General features: G+C 44.2%; 1 pseudogene; it reads left to right on the top strand.

Annotated features, from left to right (window-relative positions):
- The window catches only part of LOC117759319, a 36,385-nt pseudogene that overhangs the window by 7,651 nt on the left and 5,411 nt on the right, over positions 1 to 23,323 (top strand).

Genomic DNA, 23,323 nt, shown 5'->3' with positions numbered 1-23,323 from the left:
TTTAGCTACAGGGGGCGCTATAGAGTCCCTCTGGCAACTACAAATGTTTTAATAAAAGACCTTTATTCCAAGTTTCATAGACTTTTCTGGACTTCAGTTCATGTGTGAAATCAAATTTATGAATTTGAATAACCTGTAAAAATCTGAGAATGAAAATAATAAAATAAAAACAGTAAATTGCAGCTTTGATGATGATCAGAATATGAATCATTTGTTTTACAGCGGTTTGTAGAACTGAATTGATTTAGTTTTTCCTTTTCTCTCCTCAGTTCCAACACAGGGACACATTGTTAGTTTTCACACAGAAAGTCTAAACTGAGCCGCACGTGTCTGTAAATGTTCCTCAGAAGACAAACGATGACAAATTTACTTTAAAAAACATATTTTCTGCCTCGTGGGTGCTGCAGTGGTGCTGCTGGGTGTGGTGGTGGGTGGTGGGTGCCGTGGTGGTGGTGTGTGCTGCGGTGCTGGTGCTGCTGGGATATCTGGGAGGGAGTGTAATGAGGCGTGGAGCGACGCTGAGATAACCTCATTATTCTCAACCACTCGCTCGAAAACGCTCTGCAGCTCCACCAGTTACTGAAGCAGCAGCGGAGTGCGAGTCGCCGGGTTAATCGTGCATTCAGGTGTGTGTGTGTGTGTGTGTGTGTGTGTGTGTGTGTGTGTGTGTGTGTGTGTGTGTGTGTGTGTGTGTGTGTGTGTGTGTGTGTGTGTGTGTGTGTGTGTGTGTGTGTGTGTGTGTGTGTGTGTGTGTGTGTGCGCGCACGTGCACGTGTTTTTTCAGCAGAACCAGTTCCTGGAGTTTTTCTGTTTTCATTCAGATATTATTCATATTTATTTAGTGTTGAACATTTGTGTGAAAATCACTTTAGCATCACTTCATATTTAAGCCACGAAGGAGAAGATCTGCTCCACGTTTCTGTCGTGTACGTCAAACAGAAGAAGAAGTGAAGTTAAAGCTTTTAACCCCCCCTGCCACCCCCCCCAACCAAAGCTCGACTCCCTCCCAAAGTCCCTGAACTCATCTGGAAATCTTTCTTATCTCAGCTCCTCCTCCTCACTTCTCACCAGCAGCAGCGTCTTCGACTCTTTCAGCCGCTCTGAGAATTCAACTGTTCAAAATCGAAACTCATGCCGGTATCTGCGCTCGGCGCCCGCGGCCTCCTCCACGACGTGCTGAGAATATTCCAGCAGCATCTCACCGCTCCACTGTTCGTCCAGGTCAGAGACTGACGCCACTTTACTGAGAAACAATCGATGCAGATGATTTTTCCGTCCAGAGCTGCAGCACGTGTTGAGAGGAGAGAGGGAGAGAGCGTTATCTGACTGACCCGTGGAGAAGCTCTCTGTGGTGCAAAGGTTGATGAGAAGGAACTCTGTAAACTCAGGAACTCAGAAAAGTGGCCGGACACTTTCCTGTAGTCAGTGTTTCTCCTTCGAGGCAGCAGCAGCAGGTTGTCGGGTCCGACTCGTTCACACCAACAGGAACATGTGGGGAACATCCAGGCGAGGGGCGGAGCCTGTAGAGCAGCAGGGGCGGAGCCTGTAGAGCAGCAGGAGGCCGGACATGACGTATAAATCCTGCTGTGGAAAGATCAGTGTTGTTGTTTACAGCTCATCCACACCGGCGTCGGCCCTCATCACCAAAAGCTCTGGAATCTCCTCGTGTTTCCAAGTTGACGTCTTCGTCTTCTACGTGTACGGCTCCTCTTCTTCATCCTGAGATATTTGTGTTCTTCCAGTTTCACGTCCGTCACGTGTTAGAAACCTCATCAACACGTCCACTCGCTCACTGGGAAGCTTCCACACAATGTCCTGTGTTCCATTTGTCACAGTTCCATTTGTGTTCTCACACACAGAACCTCCAGAACATGTCAGTGGTTCCGTTGGTCGTTGATGTGCAGAACGTTTGTCGTAGTGTCTTCTGTGGTTTTGAAGCTTTTCTCACAGCTGCCGTTTGTGTGGCGACAGGACGATGAGAACTGACCTCACACTCATGTTGGTGTTTGTGATGCTGATGGAGTCACTTCCACTGAAAGTGTCGTGATGGTGTGATTTCTTCATGTGTTCTGTTACAGACTCAACAGCTGATCCGACTGTTCTGTTTTTTATCGGAGTCTCAGTTTAGTATTCAGATTTTGAATGTAATTATTTATTCGAAGGGTAAATGATTTGAACGCTGGTTCATGTTTTAATGATATAATTATCTGAGGAAACGGCCCAGAGTGTCTTGAGTTGTAAGATCTCAGGACGTATTGAGGTTCAGCCCTGAACTCACAGCTGTGATCAGGTCGGATGTTAATACGCAGTCTGAACGGGATCTAACACATTACTGCGTGTTCGTTTGAAAACTCTCCTTTTCCGTCAGTACATAGCTCTCTCTGATTGGTCAGCCTCCTGTCACATGACCTCCTTCCATAACCAGCATCAGCCTCAGGTACCAGAGTAGAACCCAACATGGAGAACCCATCACGAGTGTTTCTGACCCTGTTGTCATTGCGACCAGCTGTTCAGTTAAATTCTGTATTTTACAATGATACAACTGTTTTTATGTGGAGGAAACCAGATGTTATTAGAGTAAGTACCCCCCCCCCCCCCCCCCCACCCCCACCCCATCAGCTTTAATAGCCTCTGTTGTTTCTCACATCGAGTCGTCGCAGAGCAGTTAACTGACCAACAACAGACCAGGACCCCCCACCACACACACACACACACACACACACACACACACACACACACACAATGGCAGCAGTTTGATATGCTAATGCTTAATAATATGCTTTATGCTAAGCTAAGCTAGAAGCACGACAGACCAATCTCTTTACAAACTCAAAGAGATGAAACTGTTTTTTCGGAGCTGATTCTTGGATCTGGATTTTTCGTTAAAATGAACTTTTGCGTTGTGTGGTTTTAGCTGCAGTATTTTTTTTTTACCATCTGAAACTGGCGCCCCCTGCTGGTGGCCCCAAACTCACTGCAGGAGATTGTTCACACGATCGTGTTTAAATGTAAAATGAAATATATTTAGAATATCCATTTTTTTTATCAAGGCCTCTGTCTTCTACCTCTTCACGTTGTGCGCTCGTGATGTCGTCGTTACATTGTGGTGACAAACGTATTAATGACGCAGAGGAGCAGAGAAAAATGTTCATAGTTCAAATAACTGATGGAGGGTTAAGAAATATTCAGTTATTATTTAGTTGTTTATTTACAAATCTTTTGGATGTTAAATGTGTAAACTAATGAAAATACCAGGCGTCAGTATTTTTATCTTTTATTACTCTTTAAAACCTTTGAGCTGAGCTTGTAGAGATTTTAAAGACGTGAAGCAAACATTTCTACTGCAGAGGTCAAAGGTTAAATATGCAGCTCCAGTGTGAGTGAAGCCTTATGACCTTTGACCTTTGCTCAACACGGAGTCTGCACCCTGAAGTTTCCTCCCGGTGACGGAGGATGCAGAATGAACAGTGACGGAAAACCTTTATTTACACTGTTTGGTCGACATTTCAGTTCAAACCAGAAGTTTTCGTGGTTGATTTTATATTTAATGTCTCAAAATTATTTCATGCTGACTCGTTGTTTCGTTTCATTTGTCGTCTCATACGTTGTTTTATGTTTATCATGTTTTCCAGACGGGGTTTCCTGTCGGACTCGGTGACGGCGTCCGAGCGGCTCCTCCATCTTCTCCCACACTTGGAGTTTCCATCTGTGAATCTGGTGAGGAGCGAGTGTTGCTTGTGGTTTCTCTCCTGCTCGGGGGCGTGTGAGGAGGTTCTGCCGTCGTTGTCGGAAACCGATGCATGTGAAGTGTGTAAATCCGTCGTGTGGAGACAATAACAGGTTTCGGTGTCTGTCTGAGTCTCGGAGACATGAAGGAATCAGAAAGACGTGGCTGATGTGCGGAGGCGTCAAACTCTCTTTGTTGTCGGTTCCTCTGAGGTCACGTTGATGTGACTGGTTTTCAGTGTCAGTGTGGAACACGACAGAGGTCATCCGTGGTTGTTTAAGGTCGTTTTTCTTCTCTGCTCTTTTCTCATCCTCTTTAGTCTGAAGCTGGAAAATAAGGACGTTGACACAGCAGCGTTCAGACGAATCAAAAGAAATATATATACGTTAAGAAAAAGAAAATATCTGAAATATAATATATCTGAAAACAGCTTTAAAACACTTTCATATTTAGCTGTTGTTCACAAAAAATACCTATTGATTGTGTGGATTCAGACTGTGTGTGTGTGTCTGCACAAATGAGACGCCTCTGATTGATGTGATCTGCTCGCGGCTTCAAATGACCTGTACGATTTTTAATGAGCTTTTAAAAGGACACACACGCAGGTGCCCTGTCATGGCCACAGGGTGCTCACCCACAATGCCTCGCTCTCCCACACCTAATCCCCTGGCCTCTGACCCCGCCATTGTGCCACGCCCTCCTCTGATTGGACGGATAGCAGAGCTCAGCGGTCATGTGATGAGCTGATGAGGTCGTGTGGGAGGCTTCCTGTTTAATGAGCTCCGGCACAGACACTCTGACCTGAGAGGTTGAAGGTGAAGAGGTGAAGTGAAGCTGCAGAATCCAACTGACGTGAAAACACAAACTGAACACAACTCGCTTCATTTGTGTGTGTGTGTGTGTGTGTGTGTGTGTGTGTGTGTGTGTGTGTGTGTGTGTGTGTGTGTGTGTGTGTGTGTGTGTGTGTGTGTGTGTGTGTGTGTGTGTGTGTGTGTGTAATGTTGTGTTCTCTTGTGCTGATACTTCAGAATTATTCTTTGTTGTTAGTGAGTCGTCCTCAAACTCCTCTACAATATCCTGTCGCTTCTTATTGTTTGTGTTCAGAGCTTTTTGTAAAACTTTGTGTTCATCCTACCTGGTTCGTGCGTGTCTACAAGTTTGAATGATTTACTCTGAACAGCACCGACATCCCATAGTGCTTTGCTGTCCTCACACCCACAGAGGGTGAGCGATGACGCCCTCTGTGGAACATCTTCTATATCAGTTGTGACAACGTGTGATTCTTACAGTGAAAAGCTTTTAATAATTGATGTGTGACACACACACACACACACACACACACACACACACACACACACACACACACACACACACACACAGGCACAGGCCGTTGAGTGCGAGCGCTGCAGGGTTCTGATTGAGTCTATAATCTATAAGTTCTGATGAAGCTCCTGAATGAAGAGAGGAAAACATGCTGCAGAACATTTCAGGAAAACGTCTGAGAACAGATGTAAGAATATAAATGAACTGTGTGAATGTGACTCTTTAGTTTATTTTTGGTTTGTGATGAATTAATTCACATTCAGACATGTTTGGGGTTTAAAGTGATTTCCTCTGGTTATTATTAGTTGTTGTTGTCAGAATGGTTTGGCCCAGCGGTGGGCCGGGTCATGTTGGTGTCACAACAAGCGACACAACAGAAACAAGCAGCTAAATAATGATTCAGGACGTGAAGCTCGTTCACTCGTCTCACTGATACGTCACATTTCAGTAAATCGTTGCAGTGGAGAAGAACCAAAAGAGAAAAGTCGCTATCACACGAATTTTACTTTATTTCTTTTTATTCTTTTTTTGTCCAAGAAAATAAGTTTATTTTTCAAGTAGAACAATCGTTATGTGGTGACGCTCACAGATATTTATAGATATGAACAGTTTGAAATAATCAACCTTTATTCTTTATTCGTGCAGATAAATAAACAGCAGCTGTTTACTTTTAATACACTGTCCTGGAGCTGAATAATATAGTGTGTGTGTGTGTGTGTGTGCGTGTGTGCGTGTGTGTGTGTGGGCAGTCAGAGCACAGAAACATGAAGAGCTCTTGTGTGCGAGTGTATCTGTCGATTGTCGTATTATTTATACAGTCGTGTGGGAGGAAGCTCGGAGGGAGAGCGAGCACATGTTTACACACTGTGTGTTCATCACACCTTGTTGGGACCAGTGTCCAACCTCTGGTCACATCTGGAATATTAATGTGAAGACGTCACGTCAGGATCCAAATTTCAGGTTCAACTGTTGGGCTGATCAAACTGGTTTCAATGGAACAATTAGATAATCCATATTATACAGTGAATTTCTTTATGAGTGCGTGTGGACAGGATGTGTGAACATGTTCTGACAGAGTAACCTGTTCGTATCACAGTGTTTCTATCACCACCAGCTCGGTGTGTTTGACCTCGTTGATCATTTACAGGCAGCAAACGTCTCACGGTCACTTTGTCTCAGGAGGAAAACGCCTGAGACACGTGACGTTCAAGTACACTCGGTGAATCACAGCTCAGTGTTTCTGTTTCAGACGTCTCAAACATCCTCTCTGGATTTTTGTCATTCAGATGTTCTAACACTGAAATAATCACGTCTATTGATATCATGTCAATATTACTTCGCAGTAGCTGAGGTTCACACTTCAACAGTAGAGTTCAGTACTTCAGTGTCTTTGACCGGGACGATGTCCTGCTGCGTCCTTCATGTGTGAAAGACAAAGTTTCTGGACATTTTCATTTCATGTCTGCAAACAGCTGCCGTGAGGTGAAAAGCATGAAAATTAACTTTGTTGTCTCAGTCTGACACATTTACACAATTAGACTGATAGCCTAATTATTTTTTATTCTGTTTTTAATAAATAATAATAATAAAATGAGATCAACTTTAAATATATACATGTATAATAATAATATGTATAACACTGCATGTGAAATAATCACGTAACAGCAGCGGAGTTGAGTTAGAGGCAAAAAGAGGAAGAGAAAAGATCAGGTGAAATTAGAAAATAAAAGGAAAATATGCAATAAAATAGAAATTAAATATATAAAATACAGAGAGAAGTGTGTGTGTGTGTGTGTGTGTGTGTGTGTGTGTGTGTGTGTGTGTGTGTGTGTGTGTGTGTGTGTGTGTGTGTGTGTGTGTGTGTGTGTGTGTGTGTGTGTGTGTGTGTGTAATGTTGTGTTCTCTTGTCCTGTGTCGATACTTCAGAATTATTCCTTGTCGTTAGTTGTTCGTCCTCAAACTCTTCTACAATATTCTGTCACTTTTTATAGTTTGAGTGCAGAACTTTTTATAAACAGTCTGTGGTGCAGAGTGAAGACGAGAGTTCACAGACAGAAGCTGTGGACACTTCACTTTCAGGAGGAGGGAGGAGGTGCAGCAGGTGCAAGGGGGAGACCAGACACCACCCCCCCACTCCTCACCCAACTGTCCGGGAGCTTTTGTCTTTTCACCCCCCCCCCCCCCCCTCGTGGTGTTTATGTGCCACCCTCCTGCAGTGTTAACACCCCGTGGACCAGTAAACGTGACCTTTGACCCCATAACAAGGAGCGAAGTGTCGATGTCAAGTTGTGAAGTCGTCTGGAGGCGTCACCTGATCTCTGTCACCGAGCGGCGAGCAGAGAGGGCGAAAAATAAAAGATCAGGAAGTGATGTCGACCTCGGATGGTTAAAGGCTGGTTTTATCTCCGAGGAAGAGGAGGAGGAGGAAGAATCTCTGCAGAGCAACGACTTGTACTTCTCTTCTTCCGCATACAGACAAATCTAAAAATATAAGCCTCCCTCTTTTTCCTCATCACAAAACACTCCTGTGTGTGTGTGTGTGTGTGTGTGTGTGTGTGTGTGTGTGTGTGTGTGTGTGTGTGTGTGTGTGTGTGTGTGTGTGTGTGTGTGTGTGTGTGTGTGTGTGTGTGTGTGTGAGATCTAAATCTGTCGAGTTGAGAATGAAACTTTGTGAAGACGTGAGTGTGACGTTCATGGAAACAACATTAAAAACCAGATAAGTGACCTGGAGTAACCTCTCTGAAGACAGAGCGAGTTGTGCTCACACTTACAGACGTTCTTGGCGTCGCCCGTGTTTAGGGTTGAGTTTCCCCCGAGGCGGCGGCTCCAGGTAGAGCGCCACTCGTTTCCGGAGACGAGATAAGAGCAGCGGAGACGCAGCAGAGTCCCTGTGGATCCACTCCACTGATCTCCGTCTTTAACGAAGCATCCATCAGCAGAGCTTCGCTAGCTCAGACGTGCAGCGACTGGTTCAAACCCTGTCCGTCTGTGTACTGGGCAATTACTGTTCGCTCCCCCACAATGCATCTGTTAATGTGGAACTTCCAGCCTCCAGGCTCCAACATGAGGTCACATGTAGAAAATGAGAAACTGTTTGCAGGTTCTCCAGGTGGGACACGTCTGAGCTGAAACTTCAGTTTCATGTTCAGGTCATAAATTTAACAGATGGTCATAATCTGGTTGTAAAGCATCAATCTAACAACAGGAAGAGAAATGAGACGAGTTCCAGGAGAAAATGTTCATGAGCCTCAAACAGAAACAGACGGGAGGAAGCTGCCGAGTTTTGTTTTTGGGAAAACAAAGAAAATCTGATGTTTACTGAGAAACAGGCAAAGCAACTGAACAAAAGATTTTTGTTTGCACATATAGAACATTCTAGAAAAATGTCCGGACTTCAGTTCATGTCTGAAAACTAATTTCAAAGTTTCGGTTCACGTTTTGTGTAGGTTTTCTCTGCAGCTTCAAATTGTCCTGGACTGAACAGATTTAATGAAACTTTCAGATTTAATGAAACTTTCAGATTTAATGAAACTTTTAGAAGCAGCGGCGCCACGTGCTCGTCAGGATCAGGTGAAACACGTCTGTGCAGAATTTAATCTTCATCTCTCCTGCACAAATAATCCAAACCCTCCTCCTCCTTCTCGGCTTGAATTCCACAGCTTTAAAAAAAAAAAAAACCCAACAAAGCTCCTCTCTTTTATTCCTGACAATATGTAAGGTGACACCGCTTCTTTCTCCCTCTTCTTTCTCCTCCCTCCTCCCCTCTGTCTGACGGAGCCGAAGCCCCCGGGGGGAGGAAGAGGAGAGGGGCATGAAATCAGAGCCGTTCCCTCGGAGGTGGAGGAGATTTATGGAGTGTTTGTGCACAGGGAGGAGGAAGAGGAGGAGGAGGAGGAGCAACAGAGGTCGAAGAATCAGGACAGAAGTTTTTAGAGGGAGAGAAGGTGTTGATGTTCGGAGGTAAAGAGCTCTGAATGAGGAAGAGGAGGAGGAGGAAGAGTGTTTTCTGTGTGCGGCCGAACTTGGACTTGTTACCACATGTTTAGGAAAGGAAATATCCAGGTGGGACGACAGGACAAAGGTCACTCCCACTTCCTCCTGAGCCACTTTACTACATGAGTGAGTTTGTCTCTGCAGTCGTGATTGTGTTACTGTGTGCGTGTGCGTGTGCGCGTGTACGTCCTGAGTCGTCCTCTGTTGTGATGTTGTGTTGCAGATTAAATCCACCTCTGCTCCACTTTCAGCTTCTCCTCTCGTCTGTTGATTCATCAGATCCCTCGTTTCATCCCTCGTGCGTCTGCTGACTTTTATTTGTTTTGTCTTTGAGGTTTTATTACGTCTTTACACCTGCTTCCTTCGTCGCGCCGCAGGAGACACGACGCGTTGTGATGTCGAACACTCAGACGCGATGTTAAACTTCACCTCCTGTGGTTTCAATCCACAGAGATTCAGTTCAAATCGAACATTTCTGTCTCTGGGACTCAAAACACCTCCACTTCCTCCCCGTCGAGAAACGAAGCTAAATATCTCAAATACGAACGCTGCCGTCATGTGGTGGAGACGTCATTAAGAGTCGGGGGCTCAACCAATCAGGAGTCCTGTTTTTATATCATCCAATACCTAAACCAAACTCATCAGAAACATGAACACTTGAACAAACATCACAGCGATAAGAATGAGCTAAAATGACAGAAACCAACTTTTTAAAATATTTATCATCTGCCAACACCGAGGAGGCGGAGTTATGATCTATACTTCTGCCAGCCACCAGGGGGCGATCAAGGCATTGTCGTTTGTGTTTGTATCAGCGGGACCCGATACAACAGCTCCACTTCATTTCTAAAATATTATGGCTTCATTTTTGGAGGAAGTGGAGACGCGTCATCCATCTTTATTTGTAGTTGACGGTTTTTACACAAATGGAACAACATTGTTTTTCCTTTAATTCGTGTTGTTCTCTTTTCGTAGCAGTTGGAGTAAATATTTCCATAAAACAGACGAATGAACTCAATCACATCAGATCCTCTCAAAATCCAAGTCAGAAGAAACACAAGATGTTTTTACAAACTGAAAATGATTCAGTTGATAAAAATGAGAACAATCATCGCAGCGGCATCGTGTTTACTTCAAGGTTCACTCTGGTTTTTCATAAGCCTCTTAGATTTTATATTCCACGTACAATCAGGAAGATTAATGTCGTCTATCGATGATCCTCTTTAGATAGAAGGGAGGGACGTGACGCTGCGGACACATGTCACACGACACACAACACACACTGTACCCACACAACACACTGTACATACACACACAACATGCACCGTACACAAACACAACACACAGTGTACCCACACAACACACTGTACATACACGACAAGAACTGTACTCACAGACACACACACTGTATACACACACACACTGTACATACACACACACACACTGTACATACACACACATACAACATGCACTGTGCACACACATACACGACACGCACTGTACACACACACACACACACACACACTGCTAACTTTAGGAAGAATCGTGTGGTAAAAGGAGGAAAAGATCTGTGGGCGAGAGACACAGTAACAGACGGGGAGAGAGAGAGCAGCGTATCATTATGAATTCCTGGCTGTATCTGCCGAGCTGCAGGGAAATGAAATGAAAAGGTCGTCCTCGGTCACAAAGCCACTAATCCACCTTACTCCCATAAATCACACAGAAATACACTCGACCTCACGGAGCCGCCGACACTGGAGCAGATTAAGTCGAGCACGACTCCGTGACCCAAAGGAACCAAATTAAAATCCGAACAGGAGAACGTCCCGTGGATATTTATGACAGGAACCAGAGCCGCTCACAGCAGAGAGGCCGAGACGCTGAACGGGTTAAATGTGATGAAACATCTGATCTGAGTCTGAAGCTTCACGTGTTTGTTCCATAGTTTCATTTGATCTGTTCGTTTTAGTTTCACATTGTAATTTAGGGACTAAAGAAGTTAGTCTGACATACGTACGTCCTGTTGTCATTACCTACGTGGGCGGAGTCTACCTGTACTTGACTCTGATTGGTTAGTAGACGGCGTCTGACGTGGGCGTGTTGTCAGTTAGGGGGGGGGGGGTGGGTAGTAGTCTTTCTGTTTGAACAGAGAAAATGGCAGACGGGTGGCTATGGCTACGTCTGACGGAGGTTTATATCAGAGACTTTTTAAACACTACATTTTAGTTTGGAAACTAACTAACTGTGGTTGTTTTTCATGTTTTTCAACGATGATGATGACGTCTTTCAAACATTAAAGTGTTGTGAAAATACTGAGGTGTAAAAATGAGCACGTCTACCTGGGTGTCATGTAGCTGAGGAAATACTTAAATATTGTTTTAAGAAACAGACGAGCAGAACAAACAGTTTATAAACACAAAGACAGAAACACGACGCAGCTGGATCTGAACGACCGATCAGATTACTGTATCGTAAACACAGTGTGTGACGTTGAACGTGTGAAGGTGACAACAAAACAACGCTGTCCATGACAAACATACCTGCGTCTGTCCCAGGAAATGACAGGTTGGTCTGAGCGAGCAGACGTGTGTGTGTGTGTGGGGTGGGGGGGGGGGGGGTTCTGTCAGGTCAGCAGATGGAGTGAGTGCAGTAGATTACTCATCTCCTCTCTTATCTCGTCCTCTAATGCAGGAAGCGTCTGCTGATTATTCTCTTCATCAGGACTCTCCCTCTGTGATTAGCTCGGTGCTAAAAAGCCCTCGAGTTCTAGCGGGGAGGCGGCCGTCGGACCAAAGAGCTGCTTTCAACTCTTAATCTCATTATCATACTGCGTGTTCCCTGAGTGGAGAGACGCCTGAGATACGACCCAGGAAATGATTTATTTATCCTTTAATATCAGGAGTTAATGCACCAAGATAAAACCGATTCACTGCGTCAGTGACGTCACACAACAAGATAAGGTCACTGAGGCTCAGACGATGAAAACCATGTGAAAATAATGGACCTTAACTAAAGATGGACGACGAGTCTCCACTTCCTCCAGAAAACAGCTTAAAATAAATTGGACTCAAACGCTGCCATCTTGTGGTGGTGATGTCATTTGGAGTCGGTGCCGTCGTTCTCGACCGGTTTTATATCATCAATAACTAATTAAAACTAAACTTATCTTTAACATGCATCAGTGTGATAAGAACGACCTAAAATGACAGAAACCATCTTTGACTAATATTTATTTAACGTCTACTTTAACTTTTATACGTTTGGTCCATGTCCCATCTGCTAACATAGAGGAGACAGTGTTTATGACCTGTTCTGCAGCCAGCCACCAGGGGGAGATCCATATGATGAGGGAGCTGCCAAGTCATCCATCTTTATTTACAGTCTACAGCTGTGTCTCCGTTCAGAGGCTGCATCTTTCGGAGAATGCGGTTTGGTGTCACCAGCTCATCCCGCCCTTATCGCTGTGGCCTAGGAACGCAAATGAAGTTGGACATCCCGAGAAAGTTGTAAAGGTTCAGTGTGTAGAATTTAGTGCCATCTAGTGGTGAAGTGTCATGTTGCAGCTGAACACTCCTCACCTCACCCTCCCCTTCCAAACATGAAACTCAAAAGGTTTAGTTTGTCCAGTCTGGGCTAATGTAAAAAAACATGGCTGCCTCCGTAGAGAGGACCCACTCCTGATGTAAATATAAAGTATGTAAATATAATGTAGTTAAATATAAAGTATGTAAATATAAAGGGCCCATTCTAGAGTAAATAAAACAAAAATCAGTACAATTTTAGATGAAACACACTAATGAAAACATCACTAGGATTATTTTATATTCACTTTCTGCCAATAGATCCTTTTACCTGAATCTTACAATCTTTAATTCCGTTTTTACATGTGTACCGTTCGGTTGAGTTGAGTCTTGATACTCGTGCGTCGGACATCTCGTCACATGCCGGCACCTGTTTGAAAAAGGTTAGTCACTGAAGAGCAGTGAATCCTGGGATAGGTTGGGCGCCGGAAAGGATTAATCTGTTCCGAGCCTTCGCTTCTCAGGGGTTGAAAGGACGGATTTGAAGGAGCCTTCGAAATGGGACGGTCAAGTGTCGCCGCTGTGATGTAATCGGTCTTCAAATGCAGCCTCTGAGTTAAGAGACATCTTGTTTTTACTGAGAGTGACTCAGACGTCTCCAATGTTTCTACACGAAGACGTTTTCACAGAGACAAGAGTCAAAGTTTGACCTCAGGAACCTTGAGTCATTTGTCGCTGGACGGACAAACAAAGACTCCAGTAAGCGAGTCGCAGTAAAACTCTTTCAGAGGAACAGTCCCGGCCGGAGTCTCTGTGGTCACCGTGTTATCCTTTAATTTACAGCCATGACACCGAGTTATCAGTGGTGCCTCCGCCCGGCGCCAGCCCACGCGGCCGCCGCCGTCCCTGCAGTGCTGCTCTCGGCTCTGATTAGACGAGCGAGGAGGCTGCAAAGCGCCGCAGTCCTCCGACGCTTCCTCCTCCTATCGACGGCCGAGCCTTTTGTTTTTACGGCTGCGATTAGAGGAGCGTAAGCGTTTTGTGCAGAATCAACAGAAGCTGCGAGTGAAAGAGGTTTTTAGTGTCACTGTCCCTCACTTTTATATCCTCGCTGTTTCTGCTCGTACACTGAAAGGCCAAATCACCGCCACCTCATCACCCTCCACCTTATTTACTGATGCTTCTCTCTTTTCTTTTCTCCTCTGTTCTTCTCTTTTCTTCTCCTCGGCTGCCATGTTTCTTCTCTTCTCTGTTTTTGTATCTTTTCTTTCCTGTCCTCAACCCATTTCCTTCCTTATCATCCTCTTCCTCCCACTTATCTTCCTCCTCCCTCTGCTCGCTCACCCCATCGCTTCCCTCTTTTCTTCCCTCTCAGCACCTTTCATTGCTCTTAACGACGTACAGCGAATACATCAGCCTCACTAATTAACTCATAAATCATCTCCTCTGAGCTCAGACGTCTGTTAGGTTCAGATTGTAGTGTTTTTAATAACGAACCGTGTGCGTTTGTCGTAAATGAAAATGTTTCTGGTTCACAGAGAGTCATTGATGAAATCCTGCCGAACATTAAAATTAAATTAAATCATAAGACCCGTCAGTCATTTTGACAGTAACTTACTTTGGATCCATAAAATGTCATTTAAAAATCAGTCTGTGATTAACGATTTCAAACTGTAAAACGTCTCCTCTGCTGTGACTCCACGATACAAAAAGGTTCAATAAAGTTTCGATTTTAAGTTAAACTAACAGCTGTTCGTGAATAATTTTCATCTGCGGCTGCTGAAGATCCAGAGTTAATATAAAAAACCTGCTGCTCCTTCAGTATTAAACCTTCACTGTGATTGTCGTCGTTATTATCCAACTTGTATTAAAGACACAGGAACAATACGCCTCTGAGGAAAATGTACGACGGGAAGTCAAACTAAATGCTGATGACGGGGCAGTTATTCTTTAGGTAAAAAAAAAAAGGAAACAACTCGTAGCTGACGCTGGTCATGTGACAGGAGCCTGAGGAATCAGGGAAGGCTACATCGTTAACAAGAGACTCGATCTGCAACAGGTTGAGAGTGTCTACGTCTTTGTTTTCAAACGTGTGAACGGCAGGAAAGGAAAACGTAGCGGTGAGGATGTCGCCTTAACTCCACAAGTTGATGGTGAAAGGATCGGATGTCAACATTTGTTTCTGCTCGAGGTCACGTTCACGTTCCTCAGAGGAAACTCGTGTCGAAGCTGCGTTTTCTGTGTTTCTGCGTCCGGCTGATTCGGCTGACGACGAGAAGTCCTGACCGACGTATGGAGCAGGAGCTCAGTGTAGGGTTTGGGATCCACGCTCATATTCGACAGAACGTGTGAACATGATGCTCGTCATGATTTCACTTCATCTGCATCCGGCTGCCGTCTCTCCTCTCTGTCCTTTAGCTCGGTTTCTGTTTTCACTCTGAAATCTGAGTTTTCCATCAGATCGAATCCAAAACGCAGCTTTTTATTAATTCCGGTTCTCAATTGTTCTTTTAATCTGTTTCATTTTATAAATCAAACACTTACATTTATAAATCATAAAATATTCTTGGGGGATGATTTTTTTATTTTGTATTATTGACAGATTTTATTTGCCTCTGTCTTCTCTTATATGAACTTGTTTTAACTTTGTAAAGCACTTTGTAACTTTGTTTTGAAATGTGCTGTATAAGTTTAGTTTATTATTCATATAATATAATATAAATAAGCTGAAGGTCTGTTCCTCTCTCTCCTCAGGTGATGCAGCGACCTGACGAGCGAGCGAGTCCCACTTGAACTCCTCCCCTCCCTCCCTCCCCCTCCCCGCCCCCTCTCCTCCTCCCCCGACCCTCCGAGCCTCAGCGTCGCCATCCCACCATGAACCTGCTGTGTCGCGGGCGCCTGAAGCTGCTGGTGGCGTCTCTCACGGCCGTGGTCCTGCTCACCTGGCTCTACCTGCTGGCTGGAAACCTGGAGAGTGAGTATGAGCGGTGATGAGGATGATGATGATGATGATGATTCAGCGTTTCCTACCACATGTTGGTCATGATTCAGTTCAGTGGGTCTTAAAGTGATTTATAATAAAAGAGCGGAGCTGAGGTTTGGGTCAGTCGCAGGAATCCACCGACTAGAACAGAAAACATCAATTATCAGAAGTTTTTCATGAGGCCTCAGCTCCTCGTCTCTTCAATCTGAAATTTAAATTCACGTTTTAAACACATGGAGACAATTTCTCTTCAGTTTGATTTTTCATTCTGGAACTGTGAGGCTTCGTCTGCGGCCACAACAGCTGAGGTCAGTTCAGAGGATTCAGCCTCGCTGACGCTGTTTGCTGGAAGAGCTTTAATAACACGCACGCACGCACGCACGCACGCACACACACACACACACACACACACACACACACACTTTGACTGAGCTTATTGTCATATTTTATTCATCTTAAACCTGAAACGGACATGAAACATAAAGGAGACATATTCCGCTCATATTCAGGTTGATAACTGTAATTAGTGTTATGACTGGGAATGTTTTCATGCTCTTCTGTCCTCAGACTGTCCATCGCTGCTGCTCCTCTTTTCAGCCTCTGTCTCAAACACTTGGTTTTAGCTTGTGTCTCTTTAAGACCCCCCCCCCCCCCCCCCCCCCCCCCCCCCCCCCCCCCCCCCCCACCCCCAACCCCCCCCCCACCCTCCTGCCCTGATTGGCCTGCTGGTCCACTCTGTTGTGATTGGTCAACCACTTCCATCATAGGAAATATCGGCCTCCGCTCTCACTTTACCTGAGGCAGGATCACCTGTAAATGTTTTGCTACAGTTTTCTGGGTTGAACGACAAAACGAGAAAAGGTCGAGCTTTGTTTTTTCTCGTTTTGTGAGCGTTGTCCAATCAGCTGTGACGTGTATATATACCTCATCGTGTTAAAAAGACCGTGAAACTATTTCAAAGTTAGTGTCACCAGCTGTTAGAGGACGTGTTTGTCTGAAGTATTTTATGAATACTGATGAAGTTATTTACCCAGAAAGATCATAGTTCTTTCATCTGAACATATTAAATGAACAAAGACTGTAACATCAAGTGTGTTTTATTAAACACGTATTTAAAGTTTTCAAAGAATTCTGGATTTTTAACTTTGCAACAAACACTGAAAAGACCCTCGTTTGTCTCCTTTAGATTTTATTCCTCACTGACCTCTGACCTTTTCCTCGAGCTACACAGTGATTCAAATCTAATATTCACCGTGAGAAATGTTAAAGATCTAAAGATCAGATTCTGGTTCGTCTGAGGTGAAAAAATATACATTTCACAGAAATGATATTGTCTTCGGAAACTGACTGAAATCATAGTTTTCCATCTTTCTTTTCTCTTCTGTGGATTCTTGACAAAAAATGTTCGGCCAACGAGCCACTTTGACCATTAATTATACGTCCTTGCATCCAGAGGTTTCGCATCATCAGAGTAAAGTTCAGTTGGAAGCTGCAGCTCCATTTCTTTCTGTTCTGGATGTTTTCTAAAACAGAAACTTTCCATTTTTCCAAACTTTAAAAAAAACATCTCCTCTTCTCTCGTCGATTTTAGTTTGTTTTTCATCTTTGACACGTCGACAGAAGCTGAAACTGTAAAGACGGATCAAACAAAAAAATCATGTATCAAACATGATGCCTCCGCTCCGTCACTCTGAGTTACTAACTTCAACCTAAAAAATACAAAACTCAGACATGTTTTTTCATCAATAATGTTGATCCAAAAGGTTTCTAAATATAGAAACATGAAGTAAATATTTCTCTACCCTCCATAAGTTATTTGAACCGACCTCCCGATACTCTCTGGGGCCTCCGCACATTATCAACATGTTTTTCGCCGCACGTAAGAAAGAGTAAGGGGCCACCAGCAGGGGGCGTCTGTTTTCAGACGTCTGTCATGTATTGAAAACAGCCGTGATTTGCTGAATCGGTTTCTGATGAGACGAACATCCTCTCTCTCTGATTGGCTTCTGCACACTCGATGGTGCGTGGCTCCGTCCTCAGTGGAATCCAAAGGAAGTCGTTAGTGACGCATCATTAACTTCACTGTGTAATAACCAGTTAGTGTGGCTTCACATTAAGAGGACATGTTTCATATTTAACCACACACACACAGCTCAGTGATCGACCTCCCTCCCTCTCCGTGTGTCATGGGCAAACACGGCAACACGCCACCACTTCAGCTCAGCTCAGGTCTGCGTCAAACACAACCTGCGATCAGCCTCAGAGGATGTTTCTAATGAATCATCAGTGAGCAGGTCGTAAAGTTTCAGCTCACGATTTGAAGAAGCTCATAAAGACCGATGGACTGGAACGTAACCTGTTGTCAGGCTCCTGTGGGAAGTTAACTGTCGTCACACGTCAGTGACTCTGAGATAAATCACCTGTGAACCCGACAGGAAGTGACATCAGACAACTGTCATTAAACAACACATTTATGATTGACGCTGAACGTGATCCTCAGATATTAAACTGGATCATTTCTGACTCCTGTTCCACACCTGACGTGTAGTTTTTAATCCAGGTTACTTTGCCCTTACCCATAATCCCACTGGTTGACTCGAGGTGCCACCCACACACAACACACACACACACACACACACACACCACACACACACACACACACACACACACACACACACACACACACGGTGTGTATCAGCTTCAGCTGTGTGTTGATGGAGTTTGTGTCTTTGCTTCAGAAATAAACCACAGATCAGGTTCTAGTTTCTCTCCAGTTTTCGTCTGACGCCTTCGCTCCGTCTCTGCTGCGTCACGTCTTCAGAATGATTTTACACTATATATATATATGTATGTATATATATATCTATACACGCACACACACACATCACTATACACAGTTATACAAAGTACATTTCTGTTCTTATTCTAAAAAACTACAGATCATATCAACTCTGATTGATGTATGACTCAACAGTATAATACAATATAAAATAATAAACTTCATTAGTATAACTCTTTTTTAAATAATATTTAAGTTTGTATAATCCTATAAAATAAAAATATAACAACCTCACAATAAAAGACAAAATAAAAAACTATTTTATTGTTTAATATAATGTTTTGTGTCATCGGCAATGAAACATTAAGAATAATTAACAAAAAATATTGAATTTAAAAATGTTCTTCTTGTTGGAATCGTCTCTTTTTTATTTTTACTTCACCACAGACGAGGGTGTAAACATTCCCAGCATGCCTCACTCCTCAGCTGTGGGCCAGCTGCTCAGAGGAGAGAGAGATAGAGAGAGAGAGAGAGAGAGAGAGAGAGAGGAGAGATGACGAGAGGAGAGAGAGAGATGAGAGAGAGAGAGAGAGAGAGATCTGTGTTTCAGCAGCGGATTAATCGAGAAAGGGTTAGGGTAACCAAGCAACCAACTGCAGAGGAGACAATCTACTTCCTGTTTACAATCACATGACCAGTGTAGCCGAACGGTCATGTGACGTGTGTTCAGGTGCGTCAATGTGGACGTTTTAGTTTCTTGACTTCTGAGGTCAGATGCAACGGGTGAATAATTCTGAGGCCTTTTAAAAGTGAACAGTAAAATGTTGACATGTATTAATTGATCAAACTGAAGCTTCAGCGAGTCGACGTTCTCTGACATCACGACCCCTCCCCCCGTCTCCTCCTCAGATGGTCGCTCCCTCCTCCTCGCTCCTGTCTGGACGACACGCCGGCGGCTCAGGTCCTGGAGCGAAGCCGTCCTGGAGTCCCGGGTCCGAGAGGTGGAAGAGGAGAACCGACAGATCCGGCTGCAGCTCAGCCAGTCGCAGGGCGCCGCCGCCCAGCAGCCGGACGGAACACTACGGTAACCAGCAGTGCGGGGGCCGTCGGCGGACACGGGACCTGAGGACGGGACAACACAGCGGAGGAGAAGAAACAACCACACAGAGTGTCCCCGATCGCCCACCGTCCAGAAGTGTGAGGTCAGGAAGCAGGAAACGTGACGTGACACAGATGTTAGACTGTTCATACAGATGTGATGATGTTAGTAGTTCAGATGTGACGTCCATAGTGAGGCTGAAACAGGAACTGACTTATGAAGATGAGTTTTCAACTGCTCACAGCTCAAAGTCGAGAAGTGACGTTATATCGCACGTGTGTGAGAAGTGAAATATTAAAAACTACACGTCAGAGAGACGAGTGAAACGTTTTCGGGGAAGTTTCTCAAATCTCTAAAATCTCTTTTCCCCTCCGTGTCTGCAGCTGATCCACGTGGCCGTGCGTTTGTGCCGGTCACAACGCCAGCAGAGACGTGGTCACGCTGGTCAAGTCCGTCCTCTTTCACCGGTGAGTGTGTTCGTCATCTGTTTCTCTGCTTTTCTTTTTATTTCTTTGAAACAGACGTTGAGATGAGTGAAACTTTGAAAATCCTAGAAGCAGCAGAACAAATCCAGATGTTTTTGTGTCCTGGTTATTACTGATGTCATGTTTTCAGTGCTCAGGACTCGGGACTTGTTTTCTGGATTTTCTGTCGATCAAAATCAGCTCCGCTCACATGGTGTTGTTCCTTTTACAGAAGCTTTAAAAGATTTAAATTTCACTTTAGTGACGTTTCCTATATTTGACCTCAGCTGCAGCTGCTTTGTGGATTAGATTTGTCGTATTTTAAACATATTTCAGGCCTTTTCATGGGATTTATAAAACAGAACATCAACATATTCTCTATGAACTAGGAAGAACAACTAAAGACGACAGATGTTGACAGTAACCAACGACCTCTTTCTTCTACGCACGTTCTGACACGTCTTTTTTCTTTCTGTTTCTCAGGAGAAATCCGCTGCACTTTCATTTCATCACAGACACAGTCGCAATAGTATCCTGAGTTCCCCTCTTCCAGTCTGGATGGTCCCGTCTGTACAAGTCAGCTTCTACGACGCAGGACGAACTCAAGGTAACCAGAGGACGACGCACGCCACGCACCGCACGCACGCACGCACGCACGCACGCACGCACGCACGCATGCTGCTGCTCTGTGTTCGGACAAACTGAGTCAAAGTCAAATCCCACGTTTTCACAAATCAAAGAAAATCGGCAGCAGCGAGCTGAGAGGATACGGAGACAGAGGAGTTTCACCTCCGACAAAGATCAGAGTCAGAGAAATCAGGACGGAAAACACGCTTCCATGATTCTAAACCAGGGAGGTCGGCGCTCGAGTCCTTGTCTCAGATCACAGACGGTTGTTAAAGCTCTCAGGAACAAACATTCACTCGGACTCAAGGATGAACTGATTCCATTTTGGTGGTTAAAGGTCAAGAGCGCTTGTTTGCCTTGTGAATGTGAAATCTCAGGAACACCTCAAGGGAATTCTTACAGATTTGGCCCAGATGTTCACCTAGACTCACGGGTTAAGTGATTATATTTTGGTGGTCAAAGGTCAAAGGTCACGGTCACATCACAGCGGCTTTGACCTCTTGGTTGGCGGAGGCATTCAACCGCAGTGCAGTATTTCTAGTTCCTGAGCAATATGTATGGAAACCACCATCGGCCATCTTGAATTGGGGCTCTCAGCTACTGATACTCGATGATGATAAACTGCTCAGGCATAGAACTAACTGTTCATGAATGTGACTCCCTGATAAATGTCACGATGAAAGCTCACTGACATTATCAGGGTTCTTGCTCCGGGGACCAGGGATATTTGATATTCAGCCACATAGAAGTCTAGTCATTAGTTTTGACCGTGCACCTTGTTATGGACAACTTTTCTGGTTCAGAAATAACAACCTGGCGTCAGTGCTGGGGGGTTAGCAGTCACCAGAATGAAGGGCAACAAGAGTATCACCGCAGATTTGAATGAGTCTGACCTGAGGTGCTTTCACACGCAAAGACAGAAAGATAACATTGTTTGGTGACTCACAAACACTTCATCATCTCATTCACTTTCTCCAAATCTCCTTCTTCAGTTTTTTCCCTCTTGATTCTGCAAAAAGTCCTCCTGCTTAATTCTAATTCATTCATGTATTCATGCCTCAGAGAGATGAACTGAGGAAGAGGAGTAGGCTGAGGTGAAAAAAAACAAACCGCAGAAGCCGCAGCAACAGTCCAGTGTAGACAAAGAGTCATTGAAATATCAACTGACGGATTAAATAGAGCTGTGATCACAAAATAAAGTCAAATCTAACTTTTTTCTGATAATGTTTCTGAACCTCGATATGTTCAATCATGATTCAATGTTTTTCCTTTTAGCAAAACTAAACCATATCATGTGTCGCAGCGTACGTTTTATCACGGTTCCATTTCTAATGTTGTAGAGAGACACAAAATACACTCGTGTTCCTGATTCATGGACTCGTAGGAGAAAGTCTTCAAGACGTTTTAAGGCCGTGAGGTAATTTTTTTTATCAAAGACAGTTAAAGCTGGACAATCAGCACAAAGGCAGTTTCAAGGTTTTCACCTGACGACAACAATGGATGAGCTGGTGAAACACTTTTGTCCCAAAGTCAAGAGACACTTCAGCACAAAAACACCAAACTGCGTCTGTGAACGTAAATCTGATGAATGTGCTCTCACAGGGAAGTGTGTGTGTGTGTGTGTGTGTGTGTGTGTGTGTGTGTGTGTGTGTGTGTGTGTGTGTGTGTGTGTGTGTGTGTGTGTGTGTGTGTGTGTGTGTGTGTGTGTGTGTGTGTGTGTGTGTGTTGTGTGTGTCAGACCTGCATCTCCATCCTCACATCATCACATTCTCCGCCCTCACAGTGTTTGTGCTGAACAATGAGTCCTTTGTGTTGTCAGATGCTTCGACCTGCTCTCGCTCACTTCAGTTTCCATTAAGTCGCATTAAAGCAGAGAAACGGCTCCGACTCTAAGACGATTATATTTGCAGATGATGCACTTATGCAGATCCAATTACTCTGAATCAAGAGAATTAATTCAAAGACATTATTTGCGGATTGGGATAAAGAAAATCCTAAATCTGCTGAATGTTGTCGTTAACCATGTGAACCCTGCACATATATAACGAACCACACAGTCACTGCAATGACACTTTGATAAATATTGATTATATATAAATGGAAACTAACCAGCTGAAGATTTACAGTGAAAATGACCTGACACACGTTTTCCTGTCGTTTCAGTCCGAGGTGTCGTGGATACCCAACAAACACTACTCAGGTATTTACGGCTTGATGAAGCTGACGCCTAACCAAAGCTTTGCCCTCCGACCTGTCAAAGGTCATCGTCCTGGACACGGACATCACCTTCGCCACCGAACATCGCCGAGCTCTGGGGCATTTTCAGGAAGTTTACAGGTGAGAGTTTAATTCGCTTTATAAAACTAGAATATCTTAACCAAGGTGGAACAACCCTACTCGTGATTTTATAGTGTAAGAAAGCAGCCAGTGGTTTGTTTTTCATAGCTTAAAAAGTGAAATAATGAAATCTACAGTCCTGCAAAATGTATGTAAGTAACAGTCAAGTCTGGTGGAAATTAGTGAAATACAAACAATACACAAACAAACGATCAGATTCCTCCTCAAGCAGCTTCTTTGTTGGCTCTTAAAGAACCCTTCATGATGTTGTTACTCTAGCTAGGTAGTACTAACACCAACTTCTCTTATATACATGTATTACACTTTATTATATCTTGTATTTGACTTTATTTTCGAGTTTTGGGAGGAGATTAGTGTTGATGTTTAGAGTCAGTTATTGCTTGTAGCGGAGGGAGGATACTTTGACAGAAGACTCCGGCACAAGACAAGCGGGTCGAACTTGCTTCTGT

Source organism: Hippoglossus hippoglossus, chromosome 3, assembly GCF_009819705.1.
Source record: "Hippoglossus hippoglossus isolate fHipHip1 chromosome 3, fHipHip1.pri, whole genome shotgun sequence".
Taxonomy (NCBI): Eukaryota; Metazoa; Chordata; class Actinopteri; order Pleuronectiformes; family Pleuronectidae; genus Hippoglossus; species Hippoglossus hippoglossus.
The sequence above is the reverse complement of the archived record's forward strand: the minus strand, read 5'-3'. Positions and strand labels throughout refer to the sequence as shown.